We start from the raw sequence: 9738 nt of genomic DNA, 5'->3' as shown, positions 1-9738 counted from the left end.
TTTGCAAAATAAAATTAATAAAATTTAATAGGATTTAACTTGCAGAGAGCATATATAGTATTAAAACATTCTTCTCATATCTTATTTTACTTTTTTTCTTTTCCTCCTGTATAATATGTATGAGTAAAGAAATATTTTGTTTTACCAATGTTTAAGGTGGTTTTTAATCTGTGATTGTAGTTTTAGATGATTTCCCCCCACCACTCTAAAATTTTTATGTGGTTTGAATTTCTGTGTTTCGTACAGTTATTATGTTAATTTATTAAAAGTCATTACCTAAAGTCATAGGTATTCAATGTACAAATTTTGGAACACATAAGAAAGTTAAAAAAAAAAATCAAGTTATCATACGAAGACACTGCAATTAAAATTGTGCTTCCTGAATTTTTCTATTTTTTTCCTATTCCTAAAAGTTTCTCATACATACATTTGTTATTATTTTGTGTATATTAATTAGTCTTTAGCACAGAATTTTCTATGCCATTATGTAATATTTCATTAAGTACATATGTCACAATTTAGATTAAGTATACCTCACACAGTTGAAAAGGCAATCATCAAACAGCCTTAAATATTCTGTAGTGGTTTAAACATACAATTAAAGAAACAGCGATTGGCATGCTGCTACTAAATTTCTTTCTTAATTATATTAACTTTTAACCATGAAATCACCAGTGGAAATTATAATTTGTTTTCTTTACGTCTTGAAGAATGAGGTTGAGTGTACAAGATTTCTGAATTTAAAATGAAACTTCTAATCCATAAAACTTCATTTACACATTTCATTAATCAAAAAGTAATTTAATTTTCTATTTTCTAAGCCAGTGTAAATAAAATGAGGAACTAAATACTCAATTTTTACTCTTACAGTATAAAAACCACAAAGGATTTAATAGTATATTAATGATGTATAAATTCATATGTTCTAATCAGAATAAGCTGTATACTGCAGAAACAAATGATCCCCAAAATGTCAACAAAGATATATTTCTTCCTCACCTTAGATATTCATTGAAAGTAAGATTCGGGTGGGATCTATGTCATCTTTACTCTAGGACCCAGACTGACAAAGAAACCTTTATCCTTAATGCTGTCCAAGAAAAAGAGATCACATGAGCCACAAGGTGGCTTTTAAAAGTTTGGCTTATATTTCATTCTGCTTGTATTTTATTCTGCTTCTATTTCATACCAAAAACCAAGAGGCAGGGATGTATAAATATAATCTCCCTCTAAGAAGCTGTGCTGGAGTGAGAGAAAGTGGATTATTTGGCTAGAAAACAAGTTTGGTCATGTTGTAGACTGAATTGTGCCCATTTCACATGTTGAAGTCTTAACTGTTAATACTTTAGAATGGTATTAGGAGACAAGCCCTTTAAAGGAATAATTAAGGTTAAATGAGGTTATGGGTGTGGGCCTGATTCAACCTGACAGGTATCTTTATGAGAATAGATTAGAACGCACCAGGGCCATGTGTGCACAGAGGGACAACCATGTAAAGAAGTAGTAAGAGGGCGGCCATCTGTAAGTCACAGAGAGAGGATTCAAAAGAAAGCGAGCCTGCATACACTTTGACCTTGGACTCCTGGCCTGTGAGAAAATAAGTTTCTGTTGTTTTGTCTATTCAGTCTGTTATGACAGCCCTAGTTGACTAAGACAAGTATAGCATCTCTTCATGAAAGTTTCTGTGGCTATTTTTCTGATTTGTGTAGCATTGTAGAATCCATTTGGGAAATAAGCAAGAAAGAGAAAAACAAGAAAAAACAAAGCTGAAAAGCGAGGAGATAATTTAGCCAATATCATCACATTTATGATCTAGAATTATGTGATAATTTATACAAAAACTCCATATGTGTATACATGAATATATTTCTCAGTATATTTTTTTCTCATAAGTTGTCAAATATAAAAAGTGGAGTCAACTTTCTAAGGTAATTGATTGCAAGTCATTATTTTCAGAATTAAAGTATCTCTACAATGAAAGATATTATTAGGTGGTAGGCAAAGTTTCTTGAGGTTCCATTCTGGAAAACTTAAAAAAAAGGAGGGAATTAGGGGAGGTTTAATCTCATAAAAATCTAGATAGAGGCAATGGATTCTGGTCAATGGATTGAAAATTCAAATTTTTGATCACAATATAGAATAAATTTTTCTTTTTGGTAAATAATATTTAAAAAATATAACTTCTCTCTCTTAAACATTAATATCTAAGGATTTACCAGCTTTGATGATATAGCTACTGTGTTCCTTAGAGGGAAAAATCACTTTAATAAATAAAAAGAACATAGTTTGTTAAAGTCAAAGCACTCTCTAAACCTCTGAACTATACAAAATAATAATAATAATAATAATAATAATAATAATAATAAAGTATAATAGAACACAAAGAAATAAGACACACATTTGAGTGATTAAATGTATTTCCTAGGAATTATAGATTTAAAAAAATTATACTCTACTCACTGTTTGCATTGAATTAGATATTAGTAACTGGGTTTTTTTAAATGGATTTTTTTTTCTTACATAAGAGCATAAAACCTATTTGAAAAATCACACAATTACTTAGTCATTCTTTGGGTACAGGCTGTACTTCGGTGTATTAAAAAAAAAAATCACTTTATTCAGAATGGAATTTCTAAGTAGGAGCAAACAAGTATTATAGAAATAATTTTAAAGATATCTTTGAAAACTTGATGTACAGAAAGCCAAAAAATATCTCATTATGTTGTTAAAGTTCCAGAAGTTCTGTTGAGTTCTAAATGTTCATCAAACTGAGTTATCCTTGTTAGAACAATCTAATTAGAAAGGAATATATTCTGGAATCACTTCAATCTATCAAGGGAAGAGAATTAATGCAGCTATATCATCTAGACTTTCAGAGTACATACATCCTATTAATGCTAATTACATTTTTAAATGCAGATTACTTACTTCTCTTTGCTCTGTGTATTTATGTTAATGTGCACAATTTAAATTAAGGCAAAAACACACTTAAGCTAATAATTTCATATAAAACTAAAATGATTGGTTTTTTTAAACCAAACACAGCTATTGTAATGGTATGTATTCCAAAGTACTCTAAAGCTCCAATTTTCCAGTTTATTTGTTTATACTCTTTCTTTCAACTCTATAAAAATCAAAGTATCTGTGAAGGGTTAAACAGTTTCTGATCTCAAAGTTTATCTTGGGGAATTTAAAAATCACTTCTGAGATTTGGCTAAGAGGCTGAAGAGATCAACAGAAAACTGACAGATGGGAAGAATAATATTGGTACTAATTAACTGAATCCAAAGATGATACTACCTAAAAATTATTTCAAATGCTGCTTTAACTGTGTAAGCCCTGTACAAAGGGCATAGGAAAATAGTGTAGAGTACTAGTTCTATCTCCGGGGACAGACTGATTTGGATTCTGGTCTTAGCTCTGCCCTTTACTAGTGCTCTAACATTTTAAGTTTCTTAACATTTCTAGACTCATCTACAAAATGGGCTAGTAATCATATGAACCTTTAGGGTTGTTGCGAAGACTAAATACAATAATTTAAGCCTTCAGAGCCTAGGGCAGTAGTGCCTGACAATGTAATAATTGCTCAGAAAAATTAGCTATTATAATCATGTAGCAGTAAATCATGTAGAAAGGGGACATCTGTAAAAGCAGTGGTTGGATTGTAGCAGTTGACAATTATCAAAATGTTTAAGTAAGTAATAGAAAATAAAGTAAATGAGTATATCAACATTTGTCACGGGGTGGCTTGAAGATACATAAAGAATTCTTTCATTAGTGGAGTGATGGTTGTAGAGAGGCGGGTTGGGACTCTCAGGGTTGGAATGGCTTGAGAATGAGATGTCAGCGTGTGTGAGTATAGAGGAAGAACATGAAAAGCGAGATAATGAAATAAATCTCAACTTCTGAACTGTCAACATTGCCTAGGTCCTTCACTTGTTTTTAAATTGTACTCTTTTTTTCTTTGAAAGTTCAATTTTAAGTTTTCCAACTATGACAAAACAAATCTACATATTCACTTGTTAAAACATATCTCCCTAATCTCCCCAGTGTAAAATTGTGCATTCTCTGAACTTTCCCAATAATGAAGTTAAATTCCAGGATGCATGCGGCTTTTCCTGTACCTGTTCCATTTGTTACTCCTAGTGGAATTCAAGAATTATGTCAGTGAAATTAAGTAACTTTGCTCAGTAAATCTGGTTTTTCACTTGCTATGTGAACCCATAACTCCAAACCAATGCTTTGTGTGACTGTGCCAACAAAACTTCAACTTAAGAAGTAAATTTAGATGAAACTAGCATTTTTTTGTATGTTTCTATATGAAAGTAACATTTTTCTACTAGCAAGGATAGAGTATGGGCTAGAATACTTCTTTTCAGATGAATTGAGCACAAGTTATTTTTTTAAACACTATTTTAAACAGTCTAGGTTGCATCCCTCATAATCATCATGAGATGTTTTGGTAAAATAGTTATAAGTTACATGTAAATACCACATCTTCCCAATATAGTATTAACAATTCACCATATAGAAATTGGCTGTTAACACAGAGGTGAGCCCTTATATAGGGGAAAATAAAAGGATTGAGGAGCACAGGGCCAACTTGTGTTCTATTTATGAAGGCAGTACACACTGTAAAGATTCTGAGTTTGTCTCTGTTTTGTGTTTGAATCTTACCTCTGTCATTTGCTGGTTAGATAACTTTAGGCAAGATGCCTCACCTCACGGAAGCTCTATTTGCCTATCTGTATAATGACAAAACTATATCAACTCTTTGAAATGTCGAGATAATTTTATGAGGTATTACATGTGTGATGCCTGTACATAAAAGACACTTATCTGTGTTAGTTTTTTTCCCTAATCTTTCCATATAGGGAATTCTTTCATGCTTTGTTTTTTTTTAAAGTAATGTAGTTCATTATCTCTTTCAGCAAGATCATTCCCGCTCAACTTATCTGCACGGCATCCCGTTTTTAAATGACTAGCTTAAAATTGTTTCTCTCCTTTTGAATCTCTAAAGTGAGGTATTAAATATTTTACTGATATTCATAAGTCTGGTCCCCCATTCCCATAAAAAAAGAAACATAGCAAAAATTTCATTCCAGAAAAAATAGACTTTACATGACTGTTTATTTCTTACCAAGAATATTTTTAAAAGATATTTAAATGCTAACTTATTCAGGGATAAGAATTTTGTAATTGTGTATTAGGTCATGTTAGCCTTTTAAAAATACATATACAATGTAAATACATTGAAATAAGTAAATGTAGAATTTCTGAGGGAATTATGATGATATAAATTCATTGCAGAAATTTGAGTCAATAAAACATGGACTATAAAATGGAAATCTCTATTCTGTCATGGTTTGAACAGGCAAGGACTGCACTTATCTTCTCATTTAGCTGATATTTTTGACACCGTTTCTTCTATTTCTTTCTCTCTCTTACTCTGAAAGAATAGTACAGAATTGAACGAAACTCCAGGCAAAAACTAGATATATGGAGCTTAAGGATTTTATTTAGATAATTCAATCAAAACCATTTTGGAGCGGCTGAGGGAGGAAAGCTTTTTGTACTGAACTTCAACTCAAGGGGCATATTAACTTTTAAACATTTTTGAAAGGATCCTATTGGCCTGCTTACAAGCAAGTATGATGTACTGTGTGTGTGTGTGTGTGTGTGTGTGTTGTGTATGTGCATATAGAGATAGATAGATATGTATGTGTATACATATTATGCATATGTAATATATATTTTATGAATTGATAGTTTTCTAAATAAAATATCTAAAGAAATATATTATATATTTTTTCTTTTTCATTTACTTATTTTTATCCCGGTCTAAGATCTCAAAAATTAGAAAAGTACCTGAATTCCCTGGAGAATGATCCTGCCAGTAAAATATAATTTGACTGTTAGTCATTAGCCATCCGTATAGCAAAATATATAAGATCAAGTAACGATAAGTAAATATTAACTTCTAACTGGCTTCTTAGTTTCTAATTTTCTTGGCTATGTTTATAACTGTTTTCTTACCTCTATTAGATACTCAGACTGCCAAACCAATTATTATTACTCTTAAATGGGACTATTGATAGCAATATTTTGGTTTCAATCTATGTTTAAACAATTTGAGTAATTGAGTATACATTTGTTAGTAGATATTTGGCCCTTTGTAAATGCATTTCTTTTTGGGGGGGGATTCCCCAACTGTGAGCCTTGTTTCTTGGCATAATGCAGAGCCCTCCTGAAAACGGCAGATGTTCTCTTTTTGTCTGGACAGGAATATATGATCTATATTCCTCTTTTGCGGTGCACTCTCCTCAGATTTTGAATCTAGAGTTTTTGGTGCAAAAGTGTAGAGCTAGCAGAGAATTCATTCTGGAGTAGATGGTGTCAGAATTGGCAGCAATGTCATATATCCCAGAACAGACATTCCGTAGTTTCATCACTTCTAGCTTTGGTGTCCAGAACCAGTGGGAGAAATGATAGCATTGGTGTCCAGAACCAGTGGGAAAAATGATATGAACTCAGGATTCATTGGTGGCATCTTCAATAACTTCATGGTTTTGTGTGCCATAATTTTGGCTGTCATTCTGATAAATACCGAATTCCTCCTAGACCTGCTCATTTTATAATTTCTTTCTTTTTTTTTTTTTTTTTTTTTTTTTTTTTGGCCGCCTGCCTGCTTTCCTTTCTACCTTTGTTTCATCCTTCCTTCTTTCCTCCTTCCCTCCCTTCCTTCCTTCTTTCTTTGTTTGGAGACAATTCTCCATCAAGTTCTCATATACCTGGGTGATTTGGAACTTCTGAACAAAGGGTATGTTTGAACAGCAAACACACCTTACACCTAGAGATTGTGTCTCTCTAAAGGTAGAGATCTCTGGAGACATTCCAGGATAGTAAAATTTCCTTCTACTCTGGAGACATTTTTGCTCACATTTCAGGCTAGTGAGTAATTTCCCTCTCTCTCTCTTTCTCTCTTTCTTTATCTTTCTCTCTCTCATAGGAAAGGTGAGCAGAGCTACCAGCAACCTATAAAAGACTAGAGTCTCTTAAATTTGAGCTTGCTCTTCCATGGTGGAACCTACTATATGCACAGGTAAAGATCTGGCCTTCAGTGTTGCCCTGTGGGGGATGGGGCATAGGAAACTGCCTCAAATAGGAACTCTGGATTAGGAAAGAGTAAGCCTACTTCAACCTGTCTCTCTGGCTGGTGATAACTAGAAACTTGGGACAAAATAAAAATCGGCATCTGGGTCATCTCAGGGTCAGAGAGAATTCTGAGAACTCTAAAAGGTATATAAGAGCAGGCATATCAAGGAGAGTCAAAACTGGAAGAAACAATTGTATAAAGATGTTTCGTTTGCTTTTTTCCTCTTTCCTTACTTGGCGTTGACCTGATGGTAGTCTAAGTTGCAGAATTGTACAGTAGGCACTGACAGCAAAAATTCCATAAGAGACAGTTATTTATTTATCTATTTTTCTGACCAAAGGACCAGGAAAAGGGCTACTGCATGTGAAGAGAGCATATGTAATGCCCATTTTTTTTCTCTCTTTTCTCTATGTCCTGCCTAAAGGTAGCCCCAGTAACGGAACTGCACAGTGGCAGTGAAGGCAGCTAAAACTCAGAGAAACGCCATCTTTCTGGCCAGAGAAACCGGGAAGGAAGGTCCCTGTGTTCCAAAGTGTGTGTGTGTGTGGTTTTCTGTTATTTTTTTCTTTATCTTTTCTGTTGCCGCTTTGCCTTAGGGTAGCCATAGTCACACTGAACTGTTCGTTGGCAGCATGAGTAGCTAAAACTCTGAGTGACACCTCATCTTTCTTACCAGAGGCCTGGGGAAAGAGGCTCCTGAGATCCAGGAATGTGGGCATAATCTTGGAGGCGAAGAAGGGTATGCCCTAATTCTGAGTACCAGGCAGGATATACATGGGACAAACCCAATATAACATAGCAAAGGCATCGAAACATAAACCATAATAAAATTTCAGACTACCATCTTAGTGGCACATAAGTAGGAGAGCCCAAAATTGAATAGGAAGGTTTTAAAAACAACGAACATTGTAACCGTTGTACAGAAGGCAACATAGAACTCATGGACTGAACCTAAACTGACTTGATTCCTTGCTAAAATACAAATACAAGAATTCTGCAGAAGATTTTATTAGGACCTAGAGTCTTACAACAAATTATTCAAAATGTCCAAGATACAATCTAAAATTACTCAACATAAGAACCAGAAAAATGTGACCAATTCTCACGGGAAAAGACAATAAACATATTCTGACCCTGAGATGACCCAGATGCTGATTTCAGACAATGACTTTAGAGTAGAATAATGTTACAATGAGGTAAAGGTAAAGACATGAAAAGATAGAAATTTTCAGCAAATAAAAAGAAACAATGAAAATAATCAAATGGACAGATACAAAAGAAAGAAAGATACTAAACAGTACAAGAATGTCTTAAATCAGTGTCATTGGATCACAGAGGAGAAATTGGTGAGCTAAAATGTTGGGAGAAATAATAGCTAAAAATTCCCAAATGTGATAAAAGACATCAACTTGTAGGTTGAAGAAGCTCAGTGTATACCAAACAGGATAAACTCAAAACAACTCAGGTTGCTTTCTTTATATGATATTTGAAACAGGCTAATTTTAATTTGGAAAATTTGTTCCAGAAATTTTCACTAGAGGTTCACCAAAGAAATGTTCTCAAAGCTAAGAATTATTTTATATATTTTACATGGATTACTGAATAATTTTAAAAATGTTTTGTTATGACTTGATTAAATAGAGTAGCCTATTTTAATTAACTTTTCCTTATGCACATAGCCAGAAGACATAATGAAACTTGGGAATTATATTACTCAATTATGATATTAAATCAATGGTAGTGGAAATTTCACAGTTACAAATTTATAACACTGATTCGTGAAGTCTTTCATGTGAGTGTCCACTTTTCTAAAAATTTGAGCAAATTTAACATATTTGTTCTTAGAAGTGAAGAAAACAATATAATGGCAAGAAGTAAAAAAAATATTCTCTTCCAAGAACAATAATACATTCTTTTAGGATAGTGTTTTTCAATTTAAAATAGCCAGAAAATGCAAACAGCATTAATTGTTATAATGAATGAGCTCTGGGAAGCAAATTCCTTGCAAATTATTTTATATCAACTTCTCAATGAAACAGACAAGACTGCACTTGAGAGGCAATGTGATGTCATGGGAAGAATACGTCTTTGGAGTAATATAATCTCGAGTTCCAATCCTTGCTATGCCATTCCCTAGCATCGTCCAACTAAAGTTCCTTAGCATGCTAAGTCTTGATTACTCCATATGTAAAAAGTAAGTAAATAAATATATGTATATATAATTTGGTTGTTGTATTAAATAGATTAAATGAGATGTTTGTATAGTGCCTGCATATAATAAGTGTTCTAAAAAAATATTCGTTTCCTTAGGGACTGGAGAGAGTTGATTGGGGAATCCAGTCTCATGACCCAATCTCCAAATCAATAAATTTTTGCTCTATCCTTGAATTTCTTATTTAACACCTGGGCTTGTTGATCCTTTTTGCATTTTTATAGTTTCAGATTTTTTATTATAACATAAAAATACACATTTTGGTACTGGAGTAACTTCTTTCATTTTAGAGAAAAGTTTTATTTTATTTAGAAAGTTTATTTTTATATATGTTGAAAAACGACATAGCTATGTACAGATTGGAACACTG

The sequence above is a fragment of the Rousettus aegyptiacus genome, unplaced genomic scaffold (genome assembly GCF_014176215.1).
Source record: "Rousettus aegyptiacus isolate mRouAeg1 unplaced genomic scaffold, mRouAeg1.p scaffold_m13_p_11, whole genome shotgun sequence".
Classification (NCBI taxonomy): Eukaryota; Metazoa; Chordata; class Mammalia; order Chiroptera; family Pteropodidae; genus Rousettus; species Rousettus aegyptiacus.
The sequence above is the reverse complement of the archived record's forward strand: the minus strand, read 5'-3'. Positions refer to the sequence as shown.